The following is a 20,679-nucleotide window of genomic DNA, read 5'->3' on the forward strand; positions in this document are numbered from 1 at the left end:
TATTGAGTCAAAAAATTAATAATACGATAAAAATATTTATTTGAAATATTTTTTTTATTATATTTTTATTAATAAAATTATTATTATTATTATTATTATGATTTATTTTTACATAAAATCTTTATATTATTATTATAACAAAAAGTCAAATTAAATGTACATAAATTCTATACAAATATTTAATAAATTTAATACAATAATATCAATAATGCAAATTCATTGAGTAATAATAATAATTAATGACTAAATAATTACATAATGTTTTCGCAACATATTATACAGTATACAATAATTACTAATTTGTTGGCAAATTTGTTGTCCATTAGAGACAATTAGAGATATATTAGATATAAAATTCAAACTATTAACGAAATGATGTATTGAATAGGTAATGATTTTTTGTATGCTATTTAATGAATAAACAGCTTATATGCAGTATTTCATGGTATCATATAATTGTCTACATTATTATTATTATTATTATTATTATTATTATTATCGCTTCTTATGGTTAATGACTTGACAACTGTCGACATGAGCGAAGACCCTATCGATTCTTTGATGAAAATATTGTGTAAAATATCGCAAATAATCCGATTTTATTAGTGATAATTGCTTTTTAAATGATGGCTCGTATTGTCCAACAAAATCAATAAGTAGTTTGTGTGGATTCGGATGGTTTCGGATGAGCCGCAAATGCTCTATAGTTGTCCTCCGATATATACATACAGTACTCAATGCCTGAGTGTGGAAGTCCTGGAAGTGCTTCGATTCGTTACCATTCTTGCGGCTATACATAAGCCAATAGGCATCGAGAAACCCACTTTCATTGTCAATCATCCAAATACTACCCGTTTGTGTGGATTTAACTAAGTTGTGGATCGTTTCCTATATAAATCAAAAAAGACAAGACATGTAATACAATATAACATCAATATAAATATAAATTAATAAATTATGTTTGTATAGCAAATTGTTTATCTTATTAAATATAGTCTAATATAGAAAGTTCTTTACAATATCTGTATTATATTAAAGTTCTAATATATACTAATTTATAGCTAACTTAATGTAAATCAATGCTTATTTAGGCTTCTATTAAGTCTATATTTGAACTGTACTATTGTATAATACAAATATTATAAAAACTTTGTATAATATATTGTGACAAAACAATTATGACATTAAATAATACAAAAAATAATCAAATAACTAATTATATCACATCAAAATATAAATTAATTAAATTACAAAAATTATAAAAATATCATTAGTTTTATTTATTGTGAAAATTTTATTTATAGTTTAGTAATCATCACTTTAATTTCATGACTAGATCTTTCTGATTAAACATTATTTTTTAATCATTCATAAAATTTATAAAATATTTAAAAAAAAATATATTTACTTTTTAGTTATATTAATTTTTAAAAATGATAAAAATCAATTTAAAAAGTTAATTTTGCTTAAAAGTATATATCTTATAAATAATATCTAATAATAACTTTGACTTTGTCACATATTATAACTGTGCTATTATTATCTATAAATTAATATATACTGTATGTTTTAAAGATTTAAAAGAAATATAATCAAAAATAATTAATTAACTTTAAAAAATATAATTAAAATTCTAAAAAAAAAATCAATTTATTGTTTTTGAAATTTATTTATAATAAGAGATAACTTAAACACCTAAAGCAATATAATCATTATTTTTATATATAATATTTTATTGTTTTAATAATCAATGAATCTATGATTGTTTGGTAAACTATAAATATTAATATGATTTTAATTTCATGAAAAGTCTTTTAATTAAACAATGTAAAGATTATTATCATATAATAAACAAAATTGTAATATTAATTTCAAGAAACTGTTGAATATTATAATTTTTTAAATATACAAAGTTGTAAAATAACTATTTATTTAATTTTATTGATGACAATAAGCTGATTAACTAATTAATTATTTACAATTATTGTAAGACAAGACTGACCTTTAAAATAGTGGTATTGTTTTGTTTGAGAGCTGCGTCCTGCATACTGGCCACCCGATCATAGTTACCGGTTATAAAATCAAATATTAAAAGATCACTCCATTGCATCAGTTCTACCAATTGACGGGTTGTCTGATTTTTTAACCGGATATCATTGTAGTGTACGGTTTGGTTATTAATAAGTGAATTCAATATAAGACTAGGCATGCGATCCCTTTCTAAGTCATCAATCCATTCAATGAGTGCAACAGTAGTGTTACGGCTCCAGTTTTTAGCTAAACTGTCGTTCCAGACATTGGCCCAAATCGGGTCACTAGTGTTGGTCAATGTGACTGTCGGCACATTTGTCATACCCAGCAATCGTGACAAATAAAATGACATGACTTCACCCAACACTAAATACTGGTGCGGATATCTGTATCGGGCGCATACTTGGGTGCCGTCGGCAAAAACAGCAAACTGATTGCTTGCGCGGCCGCACTTGTTCCAAGTGGGCGCCTCCACCCGAGACACTGGCGTTACTTTGACTTGTTTGAGAAAAGTGGTCACTTCACTATCGGACAGACCTTTTGGGTATCGTTTTTCCATCCATTGTGACCAATAAATGTGATCTTCTGTTATTACCTTTTTCGGTACCGGACTTTTTGTGATAATCACTTTTATCGGTGACTGAAATCGCTGTTCAAATCTTGAAGCAGCGGTTGTATTGTTTAAGTCAAAGTCTCCGTCTTTAAAGATCTGGTTAAGTGCACTGTCGTCTGAGTAGTATTGATCGTAATCGTCATACTCTCCAATATCGTTGTCACCAATTATGTCACCGATACGACCATAATCTCCGTAATCGCTTTTTAGCACATCATTAGTTTTGGTCCATAATAGTGACAGAGCTAACGGAACTTTAATAAATTTGGTCCGCACCGGGTGTTGTTGACTATTAATGTCTAACACATCATTGACCACTTGTTTGGAATCTATATATGAGATGATTGACACAGTTATGAATGACAGCGATAGGACGGCGCCGAGTAATGCCAGTCGCAGCTTATTTGGGTTATAGACTCTCATCATTTGATGGCTTCAATGATATTCGTGTTGTACCACAAATATTGGCAGTTTTGGTTACATTGATTTGACATCTATTTAATAAAAAGTATTATTATTATTATTATTCAATTAGTATTTTTATGCAACTGTAGCTTATTTTTTATATGTCATATCAACCATAAAAATAATAATAAAATAAAAAAATATATTTTATATTTTTGAATATATTATATTATATTTTCTTTATATATATATTTAAAAGAAATAGACGAATGCTTATCATATATAGAGGATTGCATTTTGAAAGTATTGCAAACATTTTTTGTTGTGTCAATTGACAGAATCGGCAAAAAAATAAGAAATTTCTTTATTTTTTGTGACACTTTTGTTGGCATTTATTATTAGGAGTTTGGTTTACATAACATTTTGGTATCGATTTCGTTATGTTTGTAAAGAGAAAATAAGAAACAATTGTTTTGATACATGAATTGTAAGACATTTGATGGAAAAAAATAACAAAATAACAAAAACTACAAATCATTTTCAGTAAGTTTTAAGAAAACAGTTAGAAGAGTGTCTGCAAATTTGGTTATATTATATATAAATGAGTCCCAATTGAAGCTCTATATGTGTGTCCTTACGGTATGCCTTTCGAGCATATAATGTGAAGATGAAAACATACACACAATCAAACACAACATTCCTCCCCATTCTGTCTATATATATATATATATAGTGTTTGTTAATTGAAAAGAATTGAACCCTTGGGTTGACTTTTGGATTTAATTTGGATAACAGAGTCGCACACAAACTGAACGGTCTATTGATGTCTAAGCTCTTGATGTCTGATGCAATCAAACAGAAAGAATATTGTATTAATTTTGTAAGCATTTGGACAAAAACAACACTTAAACAAAAATCAAAGAAAATTAGTTTAACGAAAATTTATTAACAATTTCACACAAATATATATACAGTATATATATTTATATATATATATACATACTGTACACACACTTATTCTAATGTTATAACTACTGATATTAATGTCATATAAATAGAAAAAAACGGGATTTAATAAATGTATAAAATAAATATAATTAAAAACTTTTTATCAAAACACTTAATTTGTTATAAAAAAATTGACAGTTTTGTGTGACTATTTGTACGCATGGATTGATTTCTCATTTGGACTCAAAATTAGAAATAAAAATAAAACCAAAAAATTAGAAAACTTTTCAATTTATTTATTGAATCGTAAGTTTGAAATACAAGAGAATCACTTCAGCAAACATTTGACTGTAAAGAAGGAAAATATTGCCAATTGAATGAAGACATTGAATGAAGACATTGAATGAAGACAACCATTGAAGATATTTATTCTTCTTGAGCAAAATTTTTCTTTATTTAAACATTTTTTTAGTTTAACAAATAATAGACTACTTTTTCATCCAGTCTTGTGATTTTGATTGCAATGAAAACAAGAGATAAATAGATAAGAGAGAGAGAGAGAGAGAGAGAGAGAGAGGTATATTGGAATAAAAGGGATAGATTTATTGGTTTTGACTTAAAATCTAAAATGTTTTTGAAGACATCTCTCTTTTCTTTTGCAAATTTAATATAATATTAATGGAATTTATTATTTGTTCTCAAAATATACAGTATATTTATTTATAAATTCAACATAAAAAGCATTTTATAATGAAATATTTTTATAATTTTGTCAAAAAATTATTGAAGAATTTTTTAAGTCTATATATTAATATTTATATAAAATATTTTAAGTCATTGTAATATAAGTGAATAATTATTATATACATTCAAAATTGTTGAATAAAAGCAAAGCATTATTATTAAAAATCATTTTATTATAGTGACAGCTATTTTATTTGGTAATGCATTTATTTTTAAGTCTAACTTAATTTTAAATATATTGAATATTATTTTGCAAACACAATATATATCATACAAAATATATTTATATAAATACTGAATGTATAGTATTGTATAATCAAAATGTAATAAAATAAGAAGTTGTGAAAACTATATATAATAACATTTAATATTTTTGAGTTGAAAATTATGTTACAAAAACCTAATTATTCTCAAATTTTCTCAAAACAAAAAAAACTATTTTTTCAAAATTAGAAAAATATATATTATTGAAAAACGAAAATTGGGTACAATTTTTTTATATAAAATTTTCTGAATATTATTATAACTAAAATTTTATGTGTTTTGTTTCAAAATATAATTTATTTCAAATTTAACTTATAAGTCATGACTTTGAAAATAAAAAAGAGAAAAAGCAATAAATATTGAGACAAAAAATCAACAGAAACGTGAAAAATGTTGTGTTATATTATTATATAAAGTCATATCTCAAAAATATAAAAATTGTTTATTACTTACAATACAGTTATATAAAGTATTGTATATTATGGCAGTAGAGTATATAAATAGGACTGTTTGGAAGCAAGAAAACGACAAACCAATTGAATTAATTTTAAATAAAACAAATTACATCAGAAATGTTAGAAATAATACTATTATTTGTATTTTTTGCTTTAATAGTTGTTGGGAAAACCTTTTATTATGATTTTATACCCCTAATCACACATTAAAAGATTAGATACCAAAAAAAATCCAATACTATTATACCAATAATGAGTAATGTTATGTTGATATTACAAATAAAAATCTTGTAATTTAACAGCAAATGATTAGTAGCCATCAAATGTAACGACAAATTTTGATGCGATAAGCGTTTGTTTTTAGATATATTTGCCGTTTCATGACATTACATATAACATCACCAAAAATATATGTGATATTAAATATAATCTCAGGAATTATGCTTTTTTTGGTCGACACCACAACTACTGTATACGATATTATACGATATAAAAAACTACTGATGCCTTTCATAACTACTTTGAGGTTTATTTTTTGTCACTGTTTTTCATATGTTATATCCTATTATGACTGACTAACTGTATGCTTGAGGTTTATATAGAGGCTGGAAGTTAACGAACCCACACAACGAAAAAAAAGTTTATGAGATGTCATATCATTATCATTGAATTCACACCATTTTTATGATTACTGTCTTTCTCTCACTCACTCACTCACCCACTCATATCTATCTATGTTTAGATTAAGTAAAATATGTTTAACATCCGACACAATGGTTGTTTCAATACAGTTGTTATTAATGAGGGCCTAATTTTCGAGACTATAATCATTTCCAACTAATATTACATATAATAATCCCAATAGATATATGCCTTTTTCAAAGACTACTTTTATACTCAAATATATTAACAGTAATGAGTACTACAATAAACTATTCTCAAAATAGAGTGATCAACTGAAAACATTTTATTCATATATTAAATCATTTATAAAGAATAACACTTTTTGAATAAACAATCATAAAGTTAATAACATGTGAAACATTTATAATAATGTTAATATTTCATTTAAAATTATATTTATTTTATAACAAAATGTATGTAATATAAGTGCTTAAACTAAAAATAAAATAAAGTAATGTCAGGTATTGGTGATCACACTACTACTACTACTACTACTACTACTACTACTACTACTACTACTACTACTACTACTGCAAACACTATATAATAACCATATAATGCATAATCCATTCACATGTAGCTTATGTTTCAACTAATTTGTTGTGATGACTGAAAATAGCATTTAATTTTATGCATTTATTCCCCATATTTTTCAATTATCCAAAATGCTATTAAATGTTAAATTATATAAAATTATATTCTTTTGTTTATTATATATATTCTGAAAAATTTTCTACAGTAATGCCCTTAAAAATAAATTAAACGATTTTAGTAATTCACTCACGATTTATAAATTTAGTCTATATTTTAGTAAAAGCAAATCACTTTCACAATAGACTAAAGAGAGTATATATAATGAATATTAATTTATGTGTAATGAATGCCGAAAAATAATAAATGATAATATGATAATATTTTTAGCACTTATTTAACAACAAAAAAATTTATATAATTTTTGACAAAATTATGTACAGTCGAGATACACGCAAACAATATATTATATACAGTATTAATATATAAAGTATGTATAAGTTTACATTATATAACGTAAGTACAGTATATTAGTATTAGTCTGTCTATGGTTTCGTCATATATAATGTATAAACTTTTTTTTCTTTTTTTTTTGAATGACATATCACAAGAAAACTCAATCAAAACCAAAATACAAATATTTTCTTTTAACAAAATACTAGTATTTATTATATGTTATAAATATTTTATCACAACTAGAGATAAACTAAAAGTTTTAGAAAGCCATTAGTGTTTTGTTTGAAACATTGATTTGATTCATGAGAAATAAATTGAATAAATAGTTGCAATAGTATTGTGTTTACCAACAATTTAATTGAATAATATATTAGTTTTTTATATCATATGTATAGTTTTTTATACTGCTATTTGTATTTTATATAAACTACTAATCATTAGATTGATTATCATTTGTGTGTATCAAACGTCAAACTAAAGACTATTTATTTGTGAATTAGATGATTGTCACTGAAGGAAGAGATAGGTTTGAGAGTCAAACAAAAGTTGACATCAAAATGATAAAATTAAATTGATTACAACAGTCAACATATTGATAACAAACGTAGCATCAAATTCAACTAAAAACACTTGTCTATTAAAAATTACAGATATTTCTCATTTTTTTATTTCTTATCAAAATATTTTACAGTTTAAACTTTTTTTGTCAAATGCAGTGTAAATATTGTATAAAAAAGTTTAAAGATTATTATAATCCTTAGTGTTTTTATCTGACAGTAAAAATAAAATTTATAAATTATATAAATTTAACATTTAAGTAAACCTGAGCTTTTATGATAAGAAAATGGCAACAAAATTGAAAAGTCAAGCGATTGGAAAGTTATTTGATTGAAAGCTATTGAATGCGAGCACCAGAGCTGACATACCAGTGAATATAGAAAGATATGGGAGGTTAAGGGCATCGATAGTAATATATATTAAAGGTATTGAATCTGTCAAATGTAACACTCTTTGTTAATGAGAAATATAATTAACATTTTGCCACTGTTTTCAACTAAATTAAAACGGCTTTAGGCTATTATATACAGACTTATAGCATATAAGCACGAGATTACCCAAAAAATATATACATATTATAACTAATAATATTGCAATAAATTGAAAGTCATTCCTCTATGAAATACTTTAATAGATAATTGAAATACTGTACTCATAATCAAGAGGTGTTTATAACTTAGAAAGTTATATAAAAAGCTTGTAGTCTATAATAGATAGTCTATTATTGCTATGAATCCTATTTTAAAGCCTCTCTTTTGTATCCATAATATATTCAAAGAAGCGATTTTTAATAAGAGATAAAGAATTATTAGCAAATAATGTCTATGACTACAGTCTATAACATTTAATTATATATACTATTTTCAGCACATTTTATTATTCAGCGCTTAAATTATATAATACTACTAATAGTAATAAAGTATTACAAAAGTAGAATAGTTTGAGAGAGAGAGAGAGAGAGAGAGAGAGAAAGAGAGAGAGAGAGAACACAGGGATGAGAGCACCGTCTGTATGAAGAAATTCGATTATATGTCAACCGGGATTTCTTTCTTCTAAATTAAGAACTGCTTTAACTACTAGTGCTCTCTCTCTCTCTCTCTCTCTCTCTCTCTCTCTCTCTCTCTCTCTCATATATATATATACAGTTTTTGGACAGTCTACTGGGAAATTAGTAGCACATAACATAAAGTATCACTTGCATAGCCATCATACAGCTTCTGGTATATGTGAAATCTACAGTAAGGAGTGACAGTTTTCTCTCTCTCTCTCTCTCTCTCTCTCTTTCTCTGTAAGTCTATAGTGCACTGCAAGTGTCACATGAATTAGTTTGATGTGTCAAATAGTGAGCTATGGTTTTGTCACCAGTTTATGAGTTTACAAGTCGTTTAATTTGTTGCCAAAACACTACTAAACTGTCAGACATCACTGCATACATACTAACAAAACATTTGCCAATTATTATTATTACTAAACATTATTAAGCATTTCCAGTAAATTACTATTAATTTATCAAATGAATGATTTAAATGGCTTTGAATTTACCCATTTTATAGAAGTCATTAAACAACTAAATAAAAAAACTAAGAATTTCTTTTATATTATTATTATTATATTTAAAACCATTTAAAACATTCATTTACATTATAACAAAGTATGTACAGTATATGAAATGCATAAACACTGTATTTTAAACTATGCTTTTAGCTAATATTACTCAATAAAATATATAAAATAGTTATATATTTTGTTGCATTAAAATATTGTCTACAATTCAATGATAATACTTAAATCTGTCGGTTCTTTATCGTCTTTGTAATATAAAAATGACGAGAAAATACAGTGCACTAAGAAATCCCCAAACGATCAATATTAGCAACTTTGGGGTCAACCCATAGTAATAACAATAAAAATAATAAAGTGTTATAAATATGTCAACAAATATTTGTTGTGAATATCCAATTAGATAAATAGTAATAAATTTGTTACATTAAAGCAATTCAAAAATATCATACTTTTTTAGTATGAATTATATTCCATAGTTTTTTCATATAATCTCTAAACTCTTAAGTAATAGAATTTAAATTAAGTTATTTTTTGTTATATAATTTATTTTGAATCTCAATTTAAACGAACAAAAAATATAATAAGTTTTTTGTTTGAGTTAAACGAAAAAATTATGAAAAATTGTTAATATATCTTATATTATAAGTGTATTATTACTATTCATGAATAATGAATATAACAATAAGTACTTATAATAGGGTGAAAGAAAACGGCTTAAAATGAGAGGTAATATATGAGATAAAAAAATATGTGTATAGTGTATACACTTATATTTATTATATACTGTACTGTATATAAGCAAACATCCACTTAGTTTATTATATAACTGAAATAGTAAAATGTATGCAAAAATTTAATATATTGTACAGTACAATCTACTATATATATATATATTATATATATATATACAGATAATAAAAAGATTTTTAGTTATAAATAATAAATAAATTGAAATTTACATAAAGCAAAGAAACCATGTTTTTATATAATAAAGTACTTCAAATAAATTGCTATTTTTTGCTTGATATCTACCAATATAACACATCATAAATATATTGATAATATTATATTTTAGACTTTCAGCGTTTTAGAGTTCAAATTTTCTCAACTTTTTTCCGTAAAATACAATATAAAGTTTATGAGAGATATACACATTTAGTGGGAAATATACGCTTTGTCTATAAAACAAAGTATATATATATAATATATACTTTATATATAAGTTTAAAGTGAGCGCTCCGGCAGTTATGGCTTATCAATAAGTTGAACCATTATTTTTAGTGAACAATTTTTGCCGTTGATATGGTATTGCTGTAAAAAATATATGATATTTCACAAGAGGTTTCAAACTAAGTTGAAGTCAAAGTCAATATTACTATATATATATAATGTTACTATATATTCAAGTCTAGAGTAATAAAGTAAAGAAATGCTTGGATAGAGGACTGGTATACTGTGTATACCATATACAGTATGTGAGCTCTAAGAGGCACTGTTTTTTGAAGGCAATGATGGCCTTTCTATGAGCGCAAGGGATCAGATGTCAGTTATGAAGGAGTGTATAGATTGTGAAAAGCAATGGCAATCAGTATGTGTTGGCTCTCATAGTAATAATAATAATAATGCCTGTGTTTTGTCTTAAAACTGCAAAAATAGAGTAAAAGTATTGGAGAGGAGAACAGTTGTTCAATAAATAATGAAAAAAGTCTTAAATCTTAGAATGAGAGGGAATACCAGACTAAAGTTAGAGAGAGAGAGAGAGAGAGAGAGAGAGAGAGAGAGAGAGAGAGAGAGAGAGAGAGAGAGAGAGAGAGAGAGAGAGAGAGAGAGAGAGAGAGAGAGAGAGAGAGAGAGAGAGAGAGCTTATGCAGAAGTGATTGATGGTTCGTCGGACAAGACATGACATACACATTGCCCTACAGTTTTGGGACTCACTCTTATTTTGGCACAATTTTTACAGTTTTTCTCAATCATATTACAGTTGCATAGCTATGGTATTCACAATCATCCATAAACTATAAGCCATATATTGATAGAAAAAACAGCAATAAAACCTTATGGCCTCTGAAATACTTATAGTTAGCTGAGCTGTAAATGTCAGGACTTAACACCACAATCATATGGGTGTTGATTACAAACACACCAATACATGCCATGTCCTCACAAGTTGAGGCCATGTATGTCATACATATGGACACATATCGACCCTAACTATAAACAAGTCATGAATTGAACAGATTTATATTATATGCAATATATAAAAAACAAGATTTGTATACTTTATAGTTACTTTGGCTTAAATAACATACGAAAACTTAAAACATATAATGTTTGTTATTAAAGGAAAATTTTTGTGTTTTCAACAGTAAATGTATTTTTGTTGTGAATTTAAGGCGTGAAAAATCTTGAACTATCTCTCAGCTCATCCCTTCATAAAACAAGAGGAGACTAAATCTTACAGACTATTGTATGATATGCACAACTTATTTGTGGTTCTCAAACAACTACATATAACCTACCAGTGCTCTACACTCTGTAAACACAACGACATAAAAGTATAAACAGTATATGTGATGTATAAAGTAAAAGAAAAACAAATTTTTCTAAAAGCCATACATTAAATGAACATAAAATACACAATGGTTTTGACTGACATTCATATAACATAAAATACAAGAGAGAAAAATTTAATCGAAAAGAGATAAAGACTACAGTTTTATACTATGAGAGCACACCATCGGAAATACACATTGACTGATCCATGTGCTCAATGAACATCCCTGTCAATGGAAATAACAGAGAAATAGATATACTTTATTTGTGTGTGTGTGTGTGTATGTGTGTGTGTATGTATGTATGTATGTATGTATGTATGTATGTATGTATGTATGTATGTGTGTGTGTGTGTGTGTGTGTGTGTGTGTGAGCTGAGAGCTTAATAAATATAATACAATACATCACAAGAATTGATACTATAGTTGCTTATCTATTGGTATTTTGTACACAAAAATACTAAAAACGGATGAATTGACATGAATTTCACAAAAAAGGTTTTATACATAAGTATATATAATTATATAATATATGACTATATTATACATTGCGTTTTGTGTAGTAAAATGCACACAAAATCTATTCACATGAATATCAATATCACATAAATATTATATATTTTATGCATTATTTTATATGCGATATTCATGAACTCAATACCCAATATATAAATTTATACAATAAATAATATAATAGAAAACTTCAATCCATAACATTGTATTATTTATATTGAGACAACTCATGTATGAAAGAGAGAGAGAGAGAGAGAGAGAGAGAGAGAGAGAGAGAGAGAGAGAGAGAGAGAGACTGAGGGAATGGTATTTACATTTAACCCCTCCATTACTCTTCCCGTTTTCAATACAAATGGTTAACAACATTCAGATGTGTCATCAATAGAGAATTGGTGTAAACAACGGTTTTTAATAGTTTGGGTCACAAATATATGACTATTTTTAGACTATTCTGTAACATATGGTCAACATTGATAAATATTGTATGAAATAAATTCAATAAAATTAATGACATATTAAAATTTATAAGACCTTAATATTAAATGTAATATACAATATATATATATTTATATAAAAAATATCTGCTTTAATAAAAAATTTAAATGTAATCTCGAAAGCAAACCAAACACCAGAATAAGCGAATAAATAGAAAAACACTTATTTTTGTTGATTTTAAATTAAATTCACATTATTTTGTAGCCATTGAACTGTTAAATATACGCCAACATATAAATTAAGCAAAATTCACACACAATGAAAATTTAAGATAAATTTTTTAAAATTGAGTTTTGTATTATTATTATTCTAGTGATGATACAGTTGTCTTTATGATAAAATTCAATGATATCTAACAATTTTAGGCATTCCCTACAACATTGACATTGCTTATAATTTACGTTTGATAAGAGACAGGAGGCATATATTCATAATATAAGAAAAGCATTATTTGGTGTTCATATAATTTTATCATCATTTGTATAATGATTTATTGACATTGAGATCTATTTTTATATCAAAATATTATTACATTAACATAAATACAATAAAAATATTTTTGAATATACAAAATAATATTAAACAAGAACTTTATTGTATTAACAATATGCTGTATTATTTATAAATAGTATTAAGTTTAATGGAAACCAACTAATTGCATATTTATATTGTATATTACAAATATATTTATAAAATTAATATCTAATAAGCTTCAGAAATATTATTATATTTCGTAACCTTAAAGTTGGTAGTAATCGTAACTTACAGTATAATATGAAACCAATAAAATAGCTGGAAATAGAAATAAATATATACACTATATAAATATATATATGTATATTATAGGTTATATTGTATTTGTCTATATGGGGTAACATAATATTAAATGCATTAATCTGTATATTCTATGTTTATTTAGGTATTTCGATATTAAAGACATTAAAATATTATTGAATTTGGTTTGGAGTCGATAACAATGATATATTCAGTACATAATGTGTTATGTAATGTGTTTGTGCTGACTCTTATCAACTCAAGTCAGCAATAAATATCACTAAATAAATAACTTACAGACTGTTTGCCATTAATATATCAAAAAAGCCAATTATTTGCCTATTGTCTCATATATACTACACACACACACACACACACACACACACACACACACACACACTGTCCATAATATTGTATCCCATAGGAACAAATGCATTATCTAAAAGCATTGTCTATTATTATATATGAAATGGTATATAAATCAAGACATCTCTTTTGTCTTTAATAAGGATCAATGTCTGTATGGGTTTTCATTTATATTATATGTTTAGTGACCAATGGATGCATCAATTGCTATATACAACTCATCAAAGTTAACCATAACTGACTCAAATATTTATAATATTAAACATATTTTTACTGATAAACATACTTATATTAAGGGATGAGTTATGGATGCAAACAATCGCTTACTGTTATCTTATAATTATGTAAAACTTTTGATTTATTAATGAGTGTCAACATATCAGCACATGTACTACAAAATGAAAGTAAGTTTAATGTGAGAGTTAGAAAGTAAGAGATAACTGCAGAGTGGGTGAGTGAGTGAGTGAGTGAGTGAGTGTGTGTGTGTGAGAGAGAGAGAGAGAGAGGCTGAGAGTTATCATAAACACGCTTTCGTTTTGAAGATTGATAACTAAAGAGTGACTCATTTTTAGGCGATGCTTACCAGTGATAATGTGCTGAACAGTATTTAGCAACGAAATGGCAAACAAGACAACAACAACAACACGGGTATGATATGTGAATGCATTGTATGTTAAACTCTTTAGCATTACAACTGATAAGATATGAAACAGTTTAGTTACGGCACTGGTATTACTGACTAAAACCATCAATACTATCGACAATATCATAAAGAGTGGTTCAAAATGTGGACACAGAGATCGTTAATTTGGTATACAGTGAGTGTATCGTACAGTATGACTGTAGGTTCGTAGGGTGTGTGGTGTGTGTGTGTGTGTGTGTTGTATGATATAAACAGTGTATATGAGTGTCTATTCGCTCAATAAATCGTTTACAAACAATTGGCTTCTTCTGCTAATTAACTCATCCATAACAAGATATATAGCGACACACACCCGGTCTCAGTGTCTTTTGGGTCTAACTGTGCTCTTCCTCTCTCTTGTCTCTCAATAACTTTTATCTGGTGTTTGCATCGCAACAATGATTTAACACATATTATGAGTAAATCTGTTGTTAGACTTATTATATTTCATGAACTTCTTTCTTGTGTTTAGTTTTATCGCAAAAGTTATAATAAATACGAAAAATACGTGAAAATATATTACATGTTTGATATAAACCTTATATACAATACTTAGTTGTTGTGAGAAAGAAAGCGCAACTAATTTAACAGAGAAATATTATTTGCCAACAAAACAATATAATATTGTATTATTAGTATTGGTCCTAAATTTTTTATCATAACTCTCTCTCTCTCTCACACACACTAACATACACTCACTCACTACTCCCTCACACAAACACTACTTATAAAAGTTTGAAGAGTTCAGCAAAACTCTATGAGTTTTGTTACTCAATATATAATTCTTATATATTGTATAATATATATTTCAAAGCAAAACACAAAGAAATAAGAAAATGTTTTATCAATAATACACTATACTGTATATTGAGACTATATTTTGAGAAAAAAATTCTATGAAAATAAAAATAAAAAGATTGAAAATTTAATATATTTCTTTCAAAATGCAGTTTTTGTTATATGATTTACAGTATATATATAAATTTATATATAAAGATTTTTATACCTCAATTGAGAGATGAAAGCAGATTATGTTTTATATATATATATATAACAATTGAGTCCACAAGAGATGATGATTGAAGTTGTATTGAGAAAGACTTCACAATTCATAAAATTTGTCAAAATAATTATTATCGCATTGATTGTTGTTATTATTTTTCAAAACCAATTGTCACTTTTATTACATTTCCTACACATATATGTATATTTCACTGACTATATATATGAATGGCAGATAAAGCAATTAAAACAATCAATTATTATATTAAATATAGTATAATAAATAGCAATCTTCTGGCACTTGTATTTTGAAGTAAACTTTATGCTCTCTAATATAATAAATCACATAAAATAATGTTTTCATAAGTTATTAATTTAGTAAAAGTTTAATATATACTATATGTATGGTTTGTTTTGGTTGCAAATGTTTAACCAACACATGAGAGACAAGTTTCACATATGAGAAGCATTTCTTGAATGAGAGACTCGAGAGTCAACTCCGATCTCTCTGTGCTTTTCTTCAGCAGTAAAACTCAATGATTGTATGGACTGGCAGTACAGGCACTGTAGGCATGCCGTGAGTATGTCTTTTACTGCACTGTACTAACACACACACACACACATACTATACTATCTCTGACAGCATGTGATACCCGCCTCTTTCCTGATAGCAAAGTGGGGGTCACCCCATTACTCCTACCCCATCCCCACCATTATCCTCACTCACTCTCGCTCTGTATATCATCTCATTGATGGTAACACTGTTGGGTCGGTTAATGTGTTTCCTTGATCTGCAAGAGTTGTCTATTAGGAGAATCGTTGCATTCATTTCTATCTCTTTCTCTCTAATGTTCTTTCCTTTTGTAAAAATTTCAGTGAAAACAAAACGAGTGTTCAATAAAATCGAGAATTTCTTTCAAACTTTATTCTCAAACGTTTCAAATGCTTATAATATGTTAGTATATATACTGTACAGTATTTGTGGCGAAAAATCGTTTTTAATGTTAACTACAATATATATAAAATATTGATCCAAATGTAGGCACCATTATCAGTGACACCACTTTCCTATTGCACTGCATATATCAATGACAGTGCACTTCATCACAGTATGTGTTTGCCTATGTATGTAATGTAAGCATCACTCAAACCTTTTTATAATTGAATGGCCAATAAATAGATTGGTTTAAGCATTATATCATGTTTTTGTTGTTGTTGTTAGTTAGTTAGGTTGTGCACAAACGGGTACTAATAATATTTGTTGTTTTTAATACATAAGCTGACAGTTTAGGCGCCGGACTCACTCCAGGCGTCGAAACATTAGATTCTTTAGACTCTTGTCTCTCACAATGTATTTCTTTACAATACATTTTAAAACATAATTATTTGTTAAGAAATTCTTACATTTTTGTGGTAATGCCTTATCTGTGCAAAACTCTTTCCAAACCATTTTCATATACTTTATTCAACTATAAAATATTTAATTATTAAAATAAATATAACTCACAAAAAACTTGATGTATTTGCGATTTAAGGTTTTGTATTTAATATTAAAGACAAATTTTTATTTATTTATAAATAATTTGCTGAATTATTATTTACATTTGTTTTATTTTTATTTGAAAACTTTGTAAATATTATACAAAATTCAATAAAAAATTATCTGTTAAAAAGAATCTATTTATTGATTAATAAGTTATTTACTAAAAAATAATCACACACACACATACACACACACATACACACACACACACAATATACAGTAAATATACAATAATATATATCTGAAACAAAATAAAAATAGCAAAAATATGTTAAATAATATATGAACTCTTGGCTTTAAATATAATAAACTTTGTTATATAACGTCAATGACTTAAGTGAATAGCTATTGAAAATATAAAGAAAATATAAATATAATATAATAAATGAAGACTTTCTTATTTTTATGAATATATAGCATTCAAAGATATTTTTGTGTTTAAAATTTTATATAATATAATAAAGAAAAAGTAAAGCAAAAGATAGACTTTAGCTCATATTGCGACCAAATATACAGTATAGCTCCTGGATCTCTCTCTCTCTCTCTCTCTCTCTCTCTTTCTTTCTCACTTTCTTTCTCTCTTTTTGGATGTTTTTGATGTCATACGAATATTTTTGATGATATATCGCATAAACATTTTCCTTGTGATATACAATAGAGATGAAAAGATCTAAATAATAGTAAAAATCGATTTTATATATATATATATATTATTTGATATTTTTTGGTAATTTTAATAATTCATTATTTTTAATCTTTTTTTTTAAAAAAAAGTCCAACACTTAAAGCATTTAATTGAATTCATTTAAAGCAGTTAACAATAAAATGATATATAACTTAAACTTGATAAATAAATTTATGGCCTCTTTTAAAATGTTTTATTATTATTATTATTATATATAAAAACCAAACAGAAATAAGACATTATATTATAATAAATAAGTTTTTATTTGATTTTTTTAAATAAAATTTATGCGATGCAGACATATCTGGAGGCACAGGAATTTGAGATTATTTTTTAAACCAAAAAATAATTAATAATATTATATCAGAATTTAATAATTAGATATACCGTATATGGGATCAGAAATTTCTAATTTACTATTTATTCAAACAACAAAAATTTCAATTTAGTATAAAATTTTCGGAAACTTTCTTACTGTTTATTATTCCCTAAGCTATCAATAATAATATTTTGCATTTACTGTATTAAACTCATAAAGATTAAAAAAGTTATGCATATTACTAATAATTTACTGTACTATGATAAAGTTATATAAAAATTATTAATAACTAACTTAAACAATATTATTAAATATATTTTTTAATTTTAACAAAAAAACGTAATATCTTCAATTGCCTCAAGCACTGTGTAAACAGTATAACATATAAATTGTTGTTTTATTACTACAAACTACATGTTTTTACTTTAAACACATGTCTCTTAAACTTCATTTATGCAATAAAATTGTAGAAACAGTTGTTTGTATATTACAAAAGTCAGTAATTTCTATGTTTTCATAAAAATTGTTTATTTTGAAGACTATTTCCAATTTCTCCAATTTTTGTGGTTAAATGTTTTCTACCATATATTTAGTATTAATAGCTAAATAATAATTAAATAAAAAATAATAAAAAGGTTTTAGCATAGGATTAGACAACAAATGAAAGTTAAGCAAAATTAGTGCATTTATTATAAGCAAAGAAAAGCATTTATCATAAAATACTCCGACATTTATAGTTGATTACAATCTTGTTGTTAAAAACATTAATCATTAAATGTTTTTGTATGTGTGTATTGTATTGTGTGTTATATCAAACAATGCTATCCTTTTTTGAGACCCAAATGTCCGATAAATGACATCACATATGAGTTATAATATGCAGAAAAAGTCATATAAATTGAGTTCAAATGATACATAAAATGTTAGCAAAAGAATGACTGAAAAGATAGACAATAATATTGAATACAATATGAAGAATAAAAAAGAAGAATATATTTTTCAAAGCAATTCTCTCTGGTTTTGCCAAAACATTTTGAAGACATATAAGAATTATATATAGAAATGATTTTCAATATTTTATGTCTTCATTATATGAAAAGCTTTAAAAGTGATTGTCTTTGAAGTCGTTATCGTTTTTCTCATATATTTCTTTTTTTCTTTGGTCGCCTGTTTTTGACGAGAAATATATCTTTCATTATTTTATGCACACAATATATTGTATATAATATATATCTATATATAAAAATTATATATATAGTTATAATATTGATATATAGTTATAAATATCAATATTATAGATATATAGCTTCTGTATAATTCCCGAAAGCAAATGTACCAGAATTTTGTGTTTAATATTTAGAAAATTTATTTATAAAATTGTATTTTTCTCACAAAAGTTATTCAATCAATTTTCGGTCTCATTTGTAAAAGTAATGTAAAATCCATAATCTATTAAAAAAATGTCTCTATTCTACTACTCATATAAAACCAATTTTAATAGTCTATGAATATTGTCTTATATTACAGTAAAATTGAAAATAATTTTTACGACACTTTTAATGAGGAATTGGATTGTATTTATGAGTTGTTGCCGTTTATATCACAAAATAAAAGGCAACTATTATTGGGTTTTGGAAGCAAAACACAGTCATCAATAGTTTTCGTATATTATTTGATTTCACTTTAGTTTTCAATTTATTTTGTTATTGTTAAGAGTAAAGAAGTGATCCATTAATTTTAAAAACTAGTGATTCACTGTTTAAGTGGAGACGGAAGCCATTTATGAGAAGAGAAAAAATTGAGTAAAAGATATTATAGACATATGAGTGAAAGTGTATGTCTATTGTGTGGCCAATAGTTTTAAGTAAGTGAACAGTCAATCATCAACAGAGAGGAGAAACAGAAGAAGCACTTCCACGACTTGAAAGTGTTTTAAGCAAAAGGTATTATTATTATTCTTATTATAAGTTAGTTATTGTTAAGTTGTATTATAGACTATATTATATATATATAACTTATAGCACTGGTATTAGTGTAGTTGTTTGGTAGTAGACATGCCTGTGGGCAACAAATCATTTAAGATTTAGTTTAGTATAATATCATAGACTTTCTATGTGTGTATACAAAGTATATTTCAGACTATAACTAATAGACAGTTTTTTTAAATATGTTATTTTAAACAATCAGAAATTAATTTTTGACTATCAATTCAAAACAATTTTTAATAACTGTTAAATTATATAAAAATATTTATAAAATTTTGATTTATCGATTCAGAAAGCTTTGGGAAGAATTTATATTTGTATGCTTTGGCTGAAACCTACACATGATTTGTGTATATGTTTCGGACACTTAATGCCAATAATAACTAATTATCCCGAAGTAGTGTTCAGTATAGTCATACTGTGAGTTCAGTTGAGTTGAAAGACACAGATATACTGTTCCGTCAAATGAGAAACCAAAGGAAAGCCTTGTCAAGGATTGTATGCTTTGACT

The 20,679-nt window shown here is 25.8% G+C and overlaps 1 pseudogene; it reads right to left on the minus strand.

Annotated features, from left to right (window-relative positions):
- Nucleotides 1–440: 440 nt before the first annotated feature.
- LOC128958123 (four-jointed box protein 1-like) lies at nucleotides 441–15,669 on the minus strand (annotated as a pseudogene).
- Between the last annotated feature and the right edge of the window lie 5,010 nt (nucleotides 15,670–20,679).

This window comes from Oppia nitens, unplaced genomic scaffold (assembly GCF_028296485.1).
Source record: "Oppia nitens isolate AA-2021 unplaced genomic scaffold, nextdenovo-longstitch-racon4-pilon3 scaffold3_pilon_pilon_pilon, whole genome shotgun sequence".
Lineage (NCBI taxonomy): Eukaryota > Metazoa > Arthropoda > Arachnida > Sarcoptiformes > Oppiidae > Oppia > Oppia nitens.